The 17237-nt window shown below is 35.6% G+C and overlaps 1 pseudogene; it reads right to left on the reverse strand.

Annotated features, from left to right (window-relative positions):
• Positions 1 to 17237, reverse strand: part of LOC143410573 (helicase MOV-10-like) — a 40715-nt pseudogene that overhangs the window by 20167 nt on the left and 3311 nt on the right.

Genomic DNA, 17237 nt, shown 5'->3' on the forward strand with positions numbered 1-17237 from the left:
CATCACACATGTGAGGCACTGAGTTTGCTCCTCAGCACCACATAAAAAAAAATAACAAGCAAAGAGTATTCTCTACATAATTATCTTTATCAACCCAAAATAGATCTCTGTTTAACTACCTCCCCAGGAAGGCTTTTATTTCTACTCACTTCCATCCACCTCTCTTTGCATCTGCATATAATTTAGTACTTATTTTAATTCTAGAAAAAAGACCAACTTGCATGTTTATTTTAAAATGTGAAGTTTTATTTATTTAGGCAGTGCTGGAGATTGAACCCAGGGTCTTATGCATATTAGGCAAGCACTGAGTCATACTCCCAAACCAAAAATGTAAACTTTTTATCATGATCAATGAACATGTTGGAATCTTACCTGAATCTTGAGTACTCCAACCACCTAGGCTGTAGGTGGTGTAATAGTGAACTTCCACTCTGATTTCCAACGACCATTCCTATTAAAACATACACATACAGTGCTGCAGAATTCGAGAGAGGCACAAGAAATAGGTGATTTACCACTGAGTACATAAGTTGAAAAACATTTTGATGGGTTGGGGAGGAGGGGACCAGTCATTTCCAATTTGATAAACCCAAGGCATACTCAAACCTAAGTCTGGAACCAAGTGGCCTGACCATAATCATTTTCTAAATCATCTGGATTTTAACTTTTCCTTAGTTTGCTTTGAAGTGATCCATGCCCATCCTGTTCATGGTAGGCTCTTCTGAAAATGGATAGGCTGCTGAGTTACATAATCAACTCAAGTATTACTAACACTTACCCAAGTAAAACTCAATAATTTCAATTTCAACTTTATATTAATCATTTGTTCTCACTCAATATAAAAGTAGTTTTTAAAAAGATATGGCTATAGAATCTCAGAATTGGAGCTGGGTGTGGTGACACATTCCTTTAATCTCAGTGACTCACAAGACTAAGACAGAAGGACTGCAATTTCAAGACCAGCCTCAGCACCTTTGTGAGACCCTGTCTCAAAATAAAAAAAAAAAATAACAAGAAGTAGAGATGTAGCTCAGTGGTAAAGCACCCCTCAGTTCAATCCCACATATTGGGGAGAAAACAAAACAAAAAAACAAAATCCCCAAACCAAATTAGAATTGGAAGGAATCTAAATAATGTCTAAATTCATAGATGGAGAACTAAAATCTTGTAAGTAAAAAAATGTACCCTGCTGAGGCAGGAGAATCAGAAGTTCAAAGCTACCCTCAGGAACTTAGCAAGACCCTCAGCAACCTAGTGAAACCCTGTCTCAAAAATAAAAAGGACTAGGATGTATGATAAATTAATAAATGTTGGGAGCAGCAAATGAATTATATAATCCTTGATCTGTCCGGCGATGTCCCTCCTGGGAACTCTCTGCTCAAAGGCCTAGATTTGAGACTGCCCAGCTGCTGTGGCAATGCCCTGTTCAAAGGGAAATTCCATGCTAGCCAGGGACTTATCAGTTCTTAACCTTGGGTTCTAATTACAGCTGTTCACAGTTGGAGAATTATGGGCACAAGCTGATAGTTCTAATTGGGTTGTTTATACCCTCCACTTTGGTTCTTTTTATCTTTAAGAAAATTTCTCACAACGAATCTTTTTGATGTTAAAACCTATATAATAAACATGCTGAACTGGCTCTGGGTTGTCCATCCCTCATCAGGGGATGGAGAACCATGGGGCCCCATCTTTTTCTCTATTTGTCTTGTCTTCATCTCCTTATCACCTGGTCTCGTATCTGAATTAACTGCTGTGCAGTTTGCAGCAAAAAAAAAAATTCTCAAAATAGATAAAAATTGCTGATTTCTCTACAAAATAATTAGATGGAAACAAAACAGAATATCTTTTTCTTGCCAGAAGTTTTTAGGCTGAGACTGGTGTCTTTCAATACATGCAATAATAGTCTGTTGCCCATCTATACTTTTAGCATAAACCTATTGGGGAAAAAAATCAGACTAGAAAAACACAATTAATCTAAATGATTGACAATGCACATAAGCAGTGTGTTAAATCCTTGAGACAGATAGAATAAGCAAAACATAGCACTCACAACCAGATCCTGCTAAATTCTTAAATATATATATATATATATATATATATATATATATATATATATATTTAGTTGTAGGTGGACACAATACCCTTATTTTATTTTTTAATGTGGTGCTGAAGATTGAACCCAGTACCCCGTGTATGCTAGACGAGCACTCTACTTCTGAGCCACAACCCCAGCCCTAGATTCTGTTAAATTCTCACAGAGACAGAGGTACAATGAATAGAGGAAAATATTGCTCCTGGCTTAGAGTTTAATGGAGGTGCCATTTAAGCTGAGCTTTACAAAGCAGATAAGATTCTGATAAGCAGAGACTGAGAATAAAGACCAATAAACAGCTCAGGCATGAAATCAAGGATTTGTTAAGTGAATGGCAATTAGGTCATCAGGTTAGAGGGTATGTGTAAAGTAGACTAGTGGGAGAAAGAATTGTAGATTTAGACCATACAGTAGTATATGTAAGTAAAAACTTTGGATCTCATTCTGCAGGAAGCAGAAAGAGAGTAAAACAACATGACCAAAACTATTATTTTGGGAGAATATGACCAGCATTATCATTTTTGGAGAATGACCAATACTGTTATACAGGAAAAAATGGAAGAAAAGCTGGAGGCTGGTAAGAAGACCACATAAATTAATTTAGGTCATAATCTAGGGTATTATCAAATGGTAATGAAAAGGAAGGGTTGCAGACAGAATGCATAAGTTTAGCAATATATTGTAACTGAAGGGTTAAACAAACAAACAAAGTATGTGTACATCTGGATAACTAGGAAGATGGTGGTATCAGTAACAAACTGGGAAATCTAGATGGAAATGTCTAGCCAGTAGTTACAGAAACACCAACTCTTCCTTACAGTAGAAATAAATGGAAACAATTACTAGGGAATGCAAAGAAGCCATCGAATTTTAGAGTTCACATAATGTTTTCACATTTTATCTTCTATTTGCTCTAATAAAACTGGTAAAACTACAACAAAATAAAACAAAAGGCATGTTTATCATCCACAAAAGGTAAAGCTGAAGTTCATAAGGGTTTCTGTCCAAGGTCTCTTAAGAGAATAAGTGGTGAAGACAAAACCCAAACATATTGTTTTTCTAACACTAAGTCTGTGTTACTTTCCCTATATTTAGTGGGCTATGAACTTTCAAGAGTATTTTAAAAGTTTTGGGATATTAGAAAATTAGAGACAAAGTAAAAAGAATTAATTGGTATTGATAATAGCAGTCTAAGCAAAAGATCATTTCTATTTTCTGGGCTCAGTATGAAACAGCCACAGAAGTCAAGGACCACAAAAATGGTCACTGGATCAAGTGATTCAGGAACCATTAATACTCTCAGAGAGCACTTTCTATAGGATGGAGACTAAAGGAAAACTCAAAGGCTCATAAGTGGATAAGTAATGAGGACATGACACTAGTAGGGGAAGAAGGCCCAATGATTTGGAGGGTAAGGAAGAAAACAGAGGAGAAACAGCAAGATGAAGAGAAACAACTCAGAGGTATTATCATGATTAAAGTTTTATCTCAAGTAAAGAAAAAATAAGAACATTTCTAAGTAATGAGAATTACATAAGAAGAGAAAACAAAGTCATATGAAATTGTCTTAAAGTACACAGGATAGTATGAAACCAAGAGTAAGAACCTTTCTTTCTCAAATTCAAGTATAACGGAAAAGTTTTCCAATGTGGAGGAAAGAGAAAAAGATTTTATGTCAGACTCACACCTAATAAAATGTTGGGGATTAGATGCCCATCTAGGACAAATAAGAATTGTCTGGAAAATGTCACATAGAAAATGTGATAGGTAATAATGAGTTGAAATTACTAAAATAGATTACTAAGCAAGACAGATAAGAATATAGAAAACTAGTGTACAGTAGACACCATTAGAAAAATCCCAGCACTTGTGTTGCTCATTTGATAGCTAAGAGAAATAAAAAAAGACCTCTGAGGTTATTTGCCATTGAAACTCTCCAAATTAAGAATGGGGAATGACAAACTTTGAATAGGTAACAAATGACAAACTGAAAGTATATTTAGGATTGAACAGCCAATATCTAAAAGAAAGTGTATCAAGTCTCCCACTGCAATGCTGGATTCCAAAAAGGAATTCTGTACTGGTATCAACCAAGATGGGTTTTCTAAGAAAGAAAGAAAGAAGAAAGAAAGAAAGAAAGAAAGAAAGAAAGAAAGAAAGAAAGAAAGAAAGAAAGAAAGGAAGGAAGGAGAGAAGGAAGAAAGAAAGAAAGAAAGAAAGAGAAAGAAAGAAAGAAAGAGAAAGAAAGAAAGAAAGAAAGAAAGAAAGAAAGAAAGAAAGAAAGAAAGAAAGAAAGAAAGAAAGAAATCTACCATTTAGGCAGGCCTTACTTTGTGCCACTGTTTTCAGCATTGTAAATGCATCATTAACTCATTTAATCTTCACATTAATACTATGTGGTAAGAAATAATTCCATTTTAAATGAGAAAACAGACATAGAACTATTAAGTCATTTACCTAAGCTCACACAGCTAGTTAGGTGGCAGGGTTAAGACTCAAACCAGTTATTAAAGTTTAAATGTAAGTGCTCTTAACTAACTTTCTATATTGCTATTTAACTCATCATCATCACATTTTTAAAATAGTCTAGTTAATATATTGATTTTGAGAATTGCTTAGAGATTAGATTTTCAGCATTCTCATTAAAAAAAAACCTGTTAGTTAATACATGTTAATTAGCTCAGTTTAGCCATTCCACAGTGTATACATATTTCAAAACATCATGATTTTATTAATTCATGTAAGTTTAAAATACAATAATAAAAAATTATTAAACATTCTGAGGCTGGTGATACAGCTCAGCTGGTAGAGTCCTTGTTTCACATGCACAAAACCCTAGGTTCAATTCACAGCACCACCAAAACAAACAAACAAACAAATAAAAAATTAAACATTCTATACATATTTGTTCTTGTCACAGTATTATAAAGGGGAAATCATGCTAGAGCCAAATTTATCAGTTAGAGCCCAAGAGATGGTAAAAAATAAAATAAAATTACTCTGGGTTTCTAAAGTTTATTTCAAAACAGTTTTGATTATCTAGTGAAAAATATATTAATTATGCAGAAGTAGATTTTTATATAAATGCCTATGCCAAAAAGACACAAATGTGGACAACAAATCTCTCAACAATTTTAACATATTTCCCTAAGTCTAAGTTAAAGTATTTAAAAACTTAATTTTTGATATAAGGCAATTTTTTCATAAGTAAATAAGATAAATATGAAATAGAACATATAGAAATTCAAAATTATTATGCATTGTGATTTTATAAAGAAAATTTTCATGTATTTATACTCCTTTAAAAAATGATTTAGGGGGCTGGGGTTGTGGCTCAGTGGTAGAACGCTTGCCTAGTATGTGTGAGGCACTGGGTTAGATTCTCAGCAACACATATAAATAAATAAATAAGTGAATGAATGAATAAATAAATGCCCACTGACAACTAAAAAAATATTTTAAAAAATATTTAGGGAATAAAATACAGAGACCATAACTAAGGAAGAAGTGATGTTTGGTTGGCCAAAATTCCCAAGCGAAATGGTAAATGTAAGAAATATAACACTTTGATAATGAAACAGGCAGACAGATACTTAACAGTAGAGAAGCCGTTGGAATAATGATATTTCACATAGGCTCTTAAAGCATTGTCACAGGATTCTCTCCAAGACTTCAAACCTCCATCTACTTCCTCTCGTTGAAGGTCACTTGCTTCTTTCCGTAAGTGATCAAACTTAAAGGAAATTTTGTTTCTTGGATCTAAAAATCGGCTATTACCCAGGTCACCATGCTCTGTAATTAAGACCTTCCAAAGAAGAATTAAAATTATGAGTAACTATAAAAAATATAGTTATCACATTTTGCAAAACAAGTAAATAAAATTGAGGAAAGCAGTTTTTCATTAAGTCAAATTTCTCTTTCATATTGATTTTTCCAAGTCTCATTTTTATTCTTATGAAAACATTATATTTATGGTAAGTCAACTTTATCCTATAAATTGCCCCCCTCCTAAACACCCATCATTTCTTGGTTGGTCTAATAGTTATGTAAGTACTTTTGAAAAATTTAGTATTCTTTTTTCTATATTTTATGAAAAATTTTCAGAGTCATTATACTGAACATTTAAAAATATATAAAGTTAAAAATGTCCTATGTCCCAAATATCAAATTCCTAAAGGAATTTAAAGTAGCCTACATTTCAGTTTGAATGCTTTTATTTCCCCATTGAATAAAAATGTCTCCTGTTATTCCTACAAAAAGAATTATAGACAGCTGGAAAACCTTTAAGTTCTTTTGATTTTCTCTCTTCATATTAGGGGCAGCTCTCTTTCTCTCTCTCTGTCTCTCTCTCTCTCTCTCTCTCTCTCTCTCTCTCTCTCTCTCTTTGTCAAAGATAACAACTAGTATCAGCAGAAAGAGAAAAGAATTTCCTAATGTGTAGAATATTTTTAAAAACTTTGAAAATCAAGACATAAATTTATTCAGCACTTAATTCATACATCTGCTTTGGTTTCTATCATCTCAACTACGTGTCAGGCATAGTCTATCTAATGGGTGTATTTTTTTCATATATTTTTTGCATCTTTTGAAAATATGTGAAAAGGCCATTTATTGGGCATGTAAGCTGGAAATAAGCCTACTTTCCTTTGTGAGGGCTCATAGTGCTCCACACACTGGTCCGGATATTTGTGGTTCGGAACACCAACCACAACCAGCCCCATCACCATGGTAACCTGGCCACCCTCACGTGCACATTGTGTTCCTTTTCTTTCTGATTTTTGTCAGTGAACTTTTAGCCCATTGGATGCCACTTGTAAGTGTGTTGCTTGCTCACTGAATTATAATGGCCCTCAGCTAAATTTACTAGGTAACAGACTATGCATAAAAGGCTTTCTTATGCAATAATAATGTGGAACAAATTCTGTGAAACTGGTCACCAGAGGCCTCTTTTTGACTTTGTCACCACAACCTCCTTAGCTCTTCAGTGGGCTTTGGCTGGACCGAGTGAGCCCACAGCCATTGAGTACTCTTCTTCCTAAAACCAAAAAGTAAAGTGTGTGTGTTTGTGTGTGTGTGTGTGTGTGTGTGTGTGTGTGTGTGTCTGTCTGTCTGTCTGTCTGTCTGTGGGCATTTTTGTATAATTTTAAAAAATCATGGGTACTTTGAAGTCAATTAATACTGCCACCAGGTTAAAAAATCCCAGCAATAAAGGTGCCTCTGAAAAAAACATACTACTACACAAATCATACAGAAGCTTTTTTAAGTAGGTGCTACTCAAGTTTTATAATGTTGCTCACTGTCATCATATAACTATGCTGAACGCTTTTTTTGGATATAAGAAATACCATAAGTAACATTCCCTATTATATATTAGGTGTCTTATCAGTACTTGTTAACTGAATGCATGTATTTTCTTAAACTTTTATGGCATGGTATTAAAAGGATATTAGTACCAATGACCAAGAAATAAACAAAAAAATCCCTGAAATCTTTAATAATCTCATAGTTATTTTTAAAATTCAGTTGGTAATTAAATTCAGCCTACAAAGAAAAAGCATGAAGTTGACTCTTTCATTTAAATTCTCAAAATTTAGCACAACATTCTCCCTCATATCTGGATCATGTACCCACTATGAAACCAACGAATACCAATTAATTAATGGCTTATGATTTAGGATTTACCATTTTCTGAGTGGACCTTCCTTGAAAAAATCAGTGCAAAAGCATTTAACATTAACAAAGTATTATAGCCTCTTATATAAGTATTAAAATAAGTCTTAAAAGACCTATAATGAACTCCCTTCCCTCATTGCTAATATTAGTTATTTGTATGTCCATTCTGTTTCTTGATTTAGTACCTCAAAAGATTATCAATCTTGTGAATTTTTCCAAGAATCACCTCTTGACTGCATTGATATAAATTGTATTTTTATTTATTTCTGCTTAATTTTTATTATTTCTTCTGTTTTTCTGTTATTTTGCTAACTTGCTGTTCTTTTGCTAACTTTCTGAGATAAATACTTAACTCATTGTTGTTTAACCATTCTTCTTTAATATGAGCATTTTCTCAGACAACTACTTTTGTTAAAATCAACAGATTTTATATTTTTAGTTGTAGAATTTGTAAGGAAGAAAGTAATTTGTAGTTAATTCTATTGTGCCTTGTGATAGCTGATTTTAGGTGCCTAGATATTTGGTTATATATTGTGTCTGAGTATCTGAGGGTTATTCTAGATAAAATAAACATTTAAATTGGCAAAATTAGTACAGCAATATACCCTCTTCTATGTGGGTGGCCTCATCTAATCTACTAGAGACCTGAATAGACTTAAAAGAATGAGTAATAAAGAAATCTTTCTCTGTTTGTATTTGAAGTGAGATGTCAGTCTTCTGCATTTGGATTATGACTCTCACTGGAACTCAGATCATGAGCTCTCAGGAGAAAGCCCCAGTCTGGCATTCAGACTCAGACTGGAACTATATAATTATAGGTCTCCAACTTGTCCAATACAGATTTTGGACATCTTAGCCTCCATAACTGTATGAACCAATTCCCTTATAGTTAATGTATTTTTAAATGTCTCTATTTGTGTGTGCATACTATTAGTTTAGCTTCTCTAGAGACACCAGATTAATACTCCCATACAAGATACACCTGTTATACAGATAAGTTATTTGAATTCATGAAAAGTAAACTTTCATTTTTATGTACCAGCTACAAAGCTAACAGATAAAATTTTCAAATAATAGCTCTTATAATAGAATAAAATATCATGTACTTTGGACTGAATCATCTAAAATAAGAAGACTCCTCAGGAGAAAATTATACTATTAAGAGAAATTGAAGTTCTAAGAACAAGATACTATTTTTGTGATTATCAGATTTAATATTTTCTGAAGGGCTATGTTAATTCCCCACAGGAAGTTAGCAAAATTACAATCAAATCAAGCAGCCTGTATTGACAAGATAATTTTTAAAATAACATACGAAATTCAAAAGGTTAAGAAAATCAGTAACATAGTCTTTAAAGAACCACAAGTATTTGCTTCTCTAGTTGTTATCATTTACTACAAACCTGCAGCAATTAATGATATTGGCATAAGGATAAAGAAATAGATTGATGGAAAAGATGAGATTGTTCAGAAGCAAGACCATTTATACCCTTGGTTTACAACAAGTGACATTAGAGTATGGGAGAGTGTAGACAACGGAGAATTGGGGCAAAGTGGATGAATGATACTGAACAATTAAAGACACCTATATGGAAAAAAATCAACCTCAATCCCTACTTCATATTCAAAATACAAATCAATACTTGCAGGCTTTCATACCTCTTAACTAAACATGTTTATTAAAGTTCTGATAATGTAAACATATATCTTTATGACCTTAGGTAGAAAAAAGACTTCTTAAATAGAACACATATGTTACTAATCATACAGGGAAGGGATAACACACTTTAACCACATTTAACTCAGATTCATCAAAAGCCACCTCAAAGAAGAAAAAAATTAACTTTCAGAAGTGGAGATGGATGTGACACATATAACAAAATTATTCATATCCAGAATATATGTAGGACACCTAAACCTTCAATAGGAAAAAAGGTATCAAAACCCTAATAGAAGAAGATGGGGGTATGCATAGGGGATACAGCTCAGTAGTAGAGTGTTTGCCTAGCATGAGCAAGGCCTGGGTTTGATCTATGTTCTACAAAATAAAGAAAAAAATACAAGCACTTCACATTTAAATAGCCAATATACATACGAAGGTGCTCTAACTCTTTAGGAAATAAGGAAATGCAACTCAGACAATATTGAAAACTATTATCCACTAACCAGTCAGCAAAATTATTATCAAATATTGATGATAATTTGGAGCAATAGGAACATTCTTACACTGCTGTTGGAGCATTAAATGGCTCAAATTCACCATTTCATACATACATGAGTCACATGAGATTCTAATCAGCAACAGATCACATATATGACAGTGATCCCATAAGATTATAATGGAGCTAGCCAGGTGCAGTGGTGCACACCTACAATTCGAGCTAATAGGAGGACTGAAGTTTTGAAACCAGCCTAGGCAGCTTAGCAAGACAATGTTTTAATTTTTTTAAGTAATAACAATAAAAGGCTGTACATGTAGCTTGGTGGTAGAGAATCCTTGGCTTTAATCCCTAGTACCACCAAAAAAGATTATAATCTAACTGAAAAAAAATCCTTAATACATAATGAAGTCGTAGCTGTCTTGACATCAACATGATACTCATGTGTTTGTGGTGATCTTAGTATAAACAAACTTACAGTTCTTCCAGTCATATCAAAGTATAGCACATACAATTCTGAAAAGTGAATAACATTTGATAATTATAATGAGCATGTATGTTATTCATTTGTATATTTGTTCTCCCATACTTTTTTTTTAATTTTGGAGTCTTGCTACTTATTTTAAAAGTGCATAACCAGGTGTGGTGTTATCCACATATAGTCACAGCAATTTGGAAAATGAGAAAGGGGGATTGCTAAAGCAAAAAGATTACTTTAATCCAGGGGATTGGTGACAGTCAAAGTAGGATCCCATCTCTTAAAAATCAAACATGGCAAGTTTACTATAAAATAATATGCAATAATAGGCCACAGTGGGCCACAGTATGTGATTATCTAATATTATCTATTTCTGTGTATGTATTCTTTATGATGTTCAAACAAGGACAAAATCACCTAACAATCTGTCAGAATGTGTCTTATCATGAACATATACATATATATTCTTTACAGTTAAGCATTTAATACAGTAGACATTGGTCAAATATGGATAATGCACATCTACAATGTAGCTCCACTGAATTGATACAGGCTCTAAAGAGTATAAAACACAGGCCAGAGTTAAAATATTTAGTATAAAAATGACATTTATCTTAATTTTTTTAATCCATCATGTGTTGCAATGATTATATATTTATTAGGCTGAATAAAATATATCATTAAAATCAACTTTATCTCTGTCTACTTAATTTTAAATGTAGCTTGGAAAAAATAAATTATATATATATATATATATATATATATATATATATATATATATATATATACATATTTATTTCACATTATATTCTATTACATATAACTATTTGAGAGACATTACTTACATGTATACTTGAAGACATGCACCAGGAAGATTGTAAGTAACATTATTAGTTATAATTCCCAAACTGGAAATTATTACTAGAGTGTAATAATATATTGTGGCATATTCATACAACATGTAGCAAAAAATAACATTAATAATAAAAACATGGATCTATCTTCAAAATATTATTAACATAATGAAGCCAGATTAAAAAAATAAAAACACATATGATTGAACTCATTCTAATCTCTTTAAAAAGTTCAAAATCAGACAAACCTAACTATGGTATTTAGGGACACCTTATTAGATGAGAAAATCATAAAAAAATCAGTGACTACCATAAAAGTGGGGTATCTTTTAAAGAGATATGCTGAGAAAATTGCTGACAGTGTGCTAACTTCAACACACATCATGCTCAGTGATGGTTAAATACTGGTGTTCTGTAAATTGTATATTTTTTATTTATATACATTTTCTGATTGGGTTACAATTCACCATAAAGAGGACTTAAAAAAGAATCATCAGGCACAAAAAAAAGAAGGGTAAAGTTATCAATAAAATAAGTCTAAATGGTCATTCTAGTACCCAGTTCCAAGAAAAAAGGACAATTTTCAAATTCTGTAAGGGTATAGCAGAATACACCCGTAACACCAGGTTCTCAGAAGAAGAATGAGGTAGGAGGATCAAAATTCAAGGTCAGAATCAGAAACTCAGTGAGACTCTGTCTCAAAATTAAAAAAAAAAAAGTAAAAATTAACAAAGAGTTTGGGATACAGCTCAAGGGTACAGTGCTCCTGAATTAAATGCACACACACACACAAACACAAACACACACACACACACACACACAAACACAAATATAAACACTGTCACAGCTTCAGAGACAGAGAACCTCCTCCAAGACTGGGGGTTAGGGAGAAAAAAGAATGGATGATATACAAGTAGCAGTGAAATATTTCCAGATTTTAATAGTAATACTAAAAGCTAAACAACACTAATTTCCAAAACAGAATTCAACATTCAAACAAATTATCAATGACTTGTCATAGTAACATACTCCTATATACACCAAGGTAAAAAATCTTATCTCCCATATATTCTTTCTCATTAAGCTTATGTGGGTTCTGCTATTGTAAAACGAATATTAATATTAATAAAAGAAAAATCTGGAATATAAGAAATGAAGAAACCATTATGGAAGAATGGCCAAAAGAATGCCCAGAATGAAATGAAGGAAAATTACAGGATGAGAACTATTTAATAAACAAAAATATCACCAGTCCAGATTTAGGTCAGAAAAATAGAAATATCACCAGTCCACATTCAGGTCAGAAGGCCCTGGAAGAAACTGTCTCAGAAAAGAAAATTGATACAACGACTGAGGGAACTAAAAATCTTGAGAGAATATTTGGAAAACTGGTAGAGAGTTTGAGAATCAAAACATAGAAAACTATACAAACAAGAAAACAAGGTAATTTTCTAATCAAAAACTTCCTCCAGAGCCAATCTTGAGCAACTTAAGAGGTATAATACCTCCAACTCTTAGCAGGCACTACAAACGTGCATGTGACAATGTCCCAAATAGCGTAAAACTGAATATAATCTAAAGTACTTCACCAAAAATTTCCCAAGGTTTTTAAAATGTTTCTGTGGGAATGTACATTAATTCTATTAAAAATATTAATAAATTAATAGAAATTGGTTTTATACTTCAAAAAAATGGTCAAATTTCTTACACACATTTTATAAGCAAAAGGTATACCACAATTGTTGAGTTCTACAATATAATATTTGCCAAGCACCTAGAAAACAAGCACAACATATGAATGCTACCTAATAGGACTAAAGCAAAGGACAAGGATTAGATGCTAGTCTTGGTTTTGCTCTAACATATCCTGAAGAAGAAACAAATATGGACCTGAACATGAAGATGATTTGTCAATACTACCTACACGTAAATACTATTTGCTACCACAAAGTAGTAATGGGCATATATTGCTTTATGTTTGCCAACAACATAGACCTACCTGGTAACTGAACTCACACTTCATGATAGAAGTACTATCTAAGCATTTCTCCCTTTGCCTTTAATTCAGGTCAGAGTTCATTACCACCACTCAGCACACTTCTACATTGATTTTGTCTCCTTACAGAATTGGACTACACATGTCAGAAGATCAGTTTAATACTTTAGAACCTGGTGCACCAATGAGATGACAATCATTCCACCCAGTGTTTTAAAAAGCATGGCTTGAAATTTGCCCTAAGGGAGCCAATGTCCACTTTTAAGAATCAGGACATTAGAAAATCTGAAATTCGGAATGCCTGAGAAAATGTTTTTACCTTTAAAACACACTACTGCATTCATTTTCTAGGAACTTAATGTATGAAGAATTATATTCCAGGTGCAGTCTTTTTCTCTCCTGAATCCCTCCTGGGGACAACAGATGGATTGCAGCAGAGTTTGAGAAAGGACTGCGACCTGAATCCAGTTTTATGACCACAACCAACCCTTCCTTCCAGGACCCGCCAAAAAATCAAAACAAATCAAAACATACCAAATCGAGAAAATGCCCTCCAGGACCAACAGGCAGCAGAGTCCCTGCCGCCAGCCACAGGGACATGGCTGAGCCTTGGCTGAGAGCAGGGAGGACCCTGCTTCCTGTATGACTTCAGGGACCAGGGACGGACAGGCACCCCGCCCTCTGTGGGCTAGCCAGGTCCCTCCCCCAGGTCTCTGGTGGCTGCCGGCCCAGCACTAACCTTCTGGAGCCCCAGGACCAGCAACCCCCACCATTTCTGATGGTTCTCTTTGCTGAAGCTTTCCGACCTCCGCTGCACCAGTTGCATGGCCAAGGTACCCACAGTGGAGCTGGGGCAGCCCGTGGGCCAAGCCGGGCCAGGATGGTGGCCAAGCCGCGGCAGGCCGGTGTCCAAACAGGCAGAGCGCAGGCCACATGTGTCGCAGGCCACCGCCTCCAGCCTGGGTCGTGACTGTGGCCAAGGAGTTCAGGGCTTCTTCCTGCGCCCAACTGGCCCTCGCCTCCCAGGAAGCACGGGAACCCTGAACTCCAGCCGCCTGCAGGGCCCTCTATTACGCGGAGCTGGGTTTCTCTGACTCCTGCTTTTTCTGGGCCCCTAGCCCCACCAGTGTCCCTCGGACTTCACCTCCTTTCTTATTCCGCTGCAGGCCACGGCGGGCTGTGGGTGGAAGCAGCAGCTCCTCTGCTCCTAGCCCTTTCCCTGCACTCCAGACAGGCAATGGCCCACCTGCGTCACCTCTAGAGGGCCAATGCCACAGACTGAACGCGCAGAGGGCAGGAGCATGCCACCAGGACATGCACAGCATGAACCCCCCTTGGGCAGCCACCCAGAGCTTTGGGGAGAAGCCAAGCTCCAGGGCGCAGATGCAGAGACTCAGCCCGCGCTGCCTGGAGAGGCCCCACATGGAGCATACCTGCAACAGAGCGAACCAGGCTGTGGCCAGACTGAGTGTGGCTGTGTATTCGGCCTCTGGGGAACTTTTCAGGGACTGTTTCAGACTCAAGGAGGATAAGTGCTCTGGGCCCCATGGCCAGTTCTGCTGTGGTGTGAACTGGTCAATATAATCAATGCCATAGGCATAGGTTATAGACTATAGGAATAAGATAAGATGATATAGAGAAGGAACGGTAAGACATAAATTCATAGACAAGTTCAAAGGAGTAAGCCTTAGTAGTGAAATCATGTTACTATAATACATAGCATTTAAACCAAAGGATATGCTCCAACAAGAGAGGCTTAATTTAAGACTTATGTTTCAATTCCAAGATCTGGTGGCCCCTTGGTTTGGGCCTTTGTGAAAGGTGGCACATTATTAAGGGAGAAAATATTGAAGGGATTTCTCCCACCTCAAGTAAAAGGAGAATATAGAGGGGAGGGAGGAGGAAAAGGTGGAGGAGGAGGAGATGATGATGATGATGATGATGATGATGATGATGACGGAGGAGGAGATTGGTATTTCCCAATCTATTTTTCAAACCATGCTTCCAAACACCTCAGGACTTTTTACTAGGCCTCATCTCCTGAAGATTTGTTACATTTCCCTGTACCACCCTCGGACCAAGATTTTGTATTACACAGAACTTTTGGGAACACTTATCCAAATTTTAAGTCAAGATTATTAAACTCTTGAGTAAAAAATAATTATGATATTTCTAAAGTTTGAAGCTAACGCAGAGCCAGATGCTGGATCATGTAGAAACATTATTACATAGAAATGTACAGATCAGGCATATAAATGTTAAAAGCTTCTCTTCATTAATTTAAGCATCTGTGAACAATCTCTGAAGAGTAGTAGTTTTTCCACTCAATGAATAGAAATCTCAAGGAAAATTTCTCTTTCAGACAATATAGGTATGGAGAAACAATATAGGTATGGATATGTGTCCTGAGGGCCATTGCAAGTGAGTAATCTGTACATTTCCGTTTTGGTGATGGAGTGTTCTGTGTACTTTGCCAGTAGAATGTCTAACACCATGAATCCCACCTCCATTTCCTCAGATCCTAATCTTTTTGTGCAACCAATTCTTTAGTGAATGCTCAAAAAGGGCATATATTATTAAAGCCTGCATCCAAAGATCACTGTGAGAAGTGAAATAGGCAAGTGCTCTGGATATGACTTGAGATAATAGTAAATAGCAACACAGTGTATTCTTCACAGTTAGGATGGTGATTGTGATAATCATGATTTATGAAATTTCTCTGTATAATTATGATAACAGATTATTGTTTGGCTGCATAAGAATAACATCTTATTTTGGAGCACATTGCGATTGTTTTGTTACACAATTCTGTACAAATATTATTCAGAGCTTTATCCAATTTTGAATTTTATGAGTAGCTGAGACTAATATTTATATACCAATCCTTTTGGGCTGATCAAGTGGCCAAACTTTGATCCAGTCTTCTTGCTTCCTTCCCAGGAGACAATCAGAGGAATAGGAAACACTAGGAAGTGTAGAGTGGAAAAGAGGACGTTAGAAGCAGCCCTGCACAGGGGCTATGTCCAGTCTCCTGGGCCACTGTATGGGAAAGGGACATGCCTGAATGAATATGGAAGTCCTATTTAATAATGGGCATGAAAAAAAGTAAAGAGTGTAAGGTAAGTTGGTGATAGGAAGTAAGGAAAATAAGACCTAGAAACATACTAGAGCTACATCATGAAAGGTCTTGAATGCCTGCTGGAAAGGGTGTTATTCAGGCAAGGGGTCTCACTGAAGGTCCATGAGCCAGGGAGGCTTAGAGGAAGGTTGTTTCAGAAGGGAATATTAAGGGAACTTGTGAGTGGACAGGAGTGGTGATGGGAAGAACTACTTCAAGCCAAAAAGTTTCTGCATGTGGCTTTTCTGGTGATGAAGCCCCACAACAACCACTGCTGAGTTTCTAGTTCCTGGACTTGAAGAGATATTCTGATGTCATTGACCTTGTGATGTGGAGAAGTGAAACTAAAGTATATAGATAGTTGTGGCTTCATGGGAAAAGTACTGGGACAAGGATTGGAGAGACCTGGCTGGGAGTGTCCTGAGTTGGAAGATTTCCCTCTCCTAGGTTTTTTTTTTTTCCCATCTGGTAAAACAAAGCAAGCGAGATGTATTAGGTTGAGCATTTTACTCCAAACTAGGAGCACTAGGAAAGACTTAAAATACAGCTTCAAGGGGTCTGTAAATTCCTGAAGTTGCATAAAATTTGGTCTATAGCTTTCCCAGTTTCTTTTGCTCCACTGAAATGCCCTCTGCTGGAGGTGAGCCTTCTTCCCCGATTTTCCATGAATTTTATGTGCTCTTCCCATAGCACAGATCACACCCAGTATTGATGTTTTTTAACTCCTCAGAGACCATAATCCCTTCTCAGTAGGTGTACCTGTTTGCCCCCACTTCTGACTTTAGAGCTCATATGCACATGTGTGTGAATCTGTAAATTTAGGGATGGAATTGAGTTCTGTCTAGGTAGGTGCTATGAGCATCCCTT

The sequence above is a fragment of the Callospermophilus lateralis genome, chromosome 11 (genome assembly GCF_048772815.1).
Source record: "Callospermophilus lateralis isolate mCalLat2 chromosome 11, mCalLat2.hap1, whole genome shotgun sequence".
NCBI classification, from domain to species: domain Eukaryota; kingdom Metazoa; phylum Chordata; class Mammalia; order Rodentia; family Sciuridae; genus Callospermophilus; species Callospermophilus lateralis.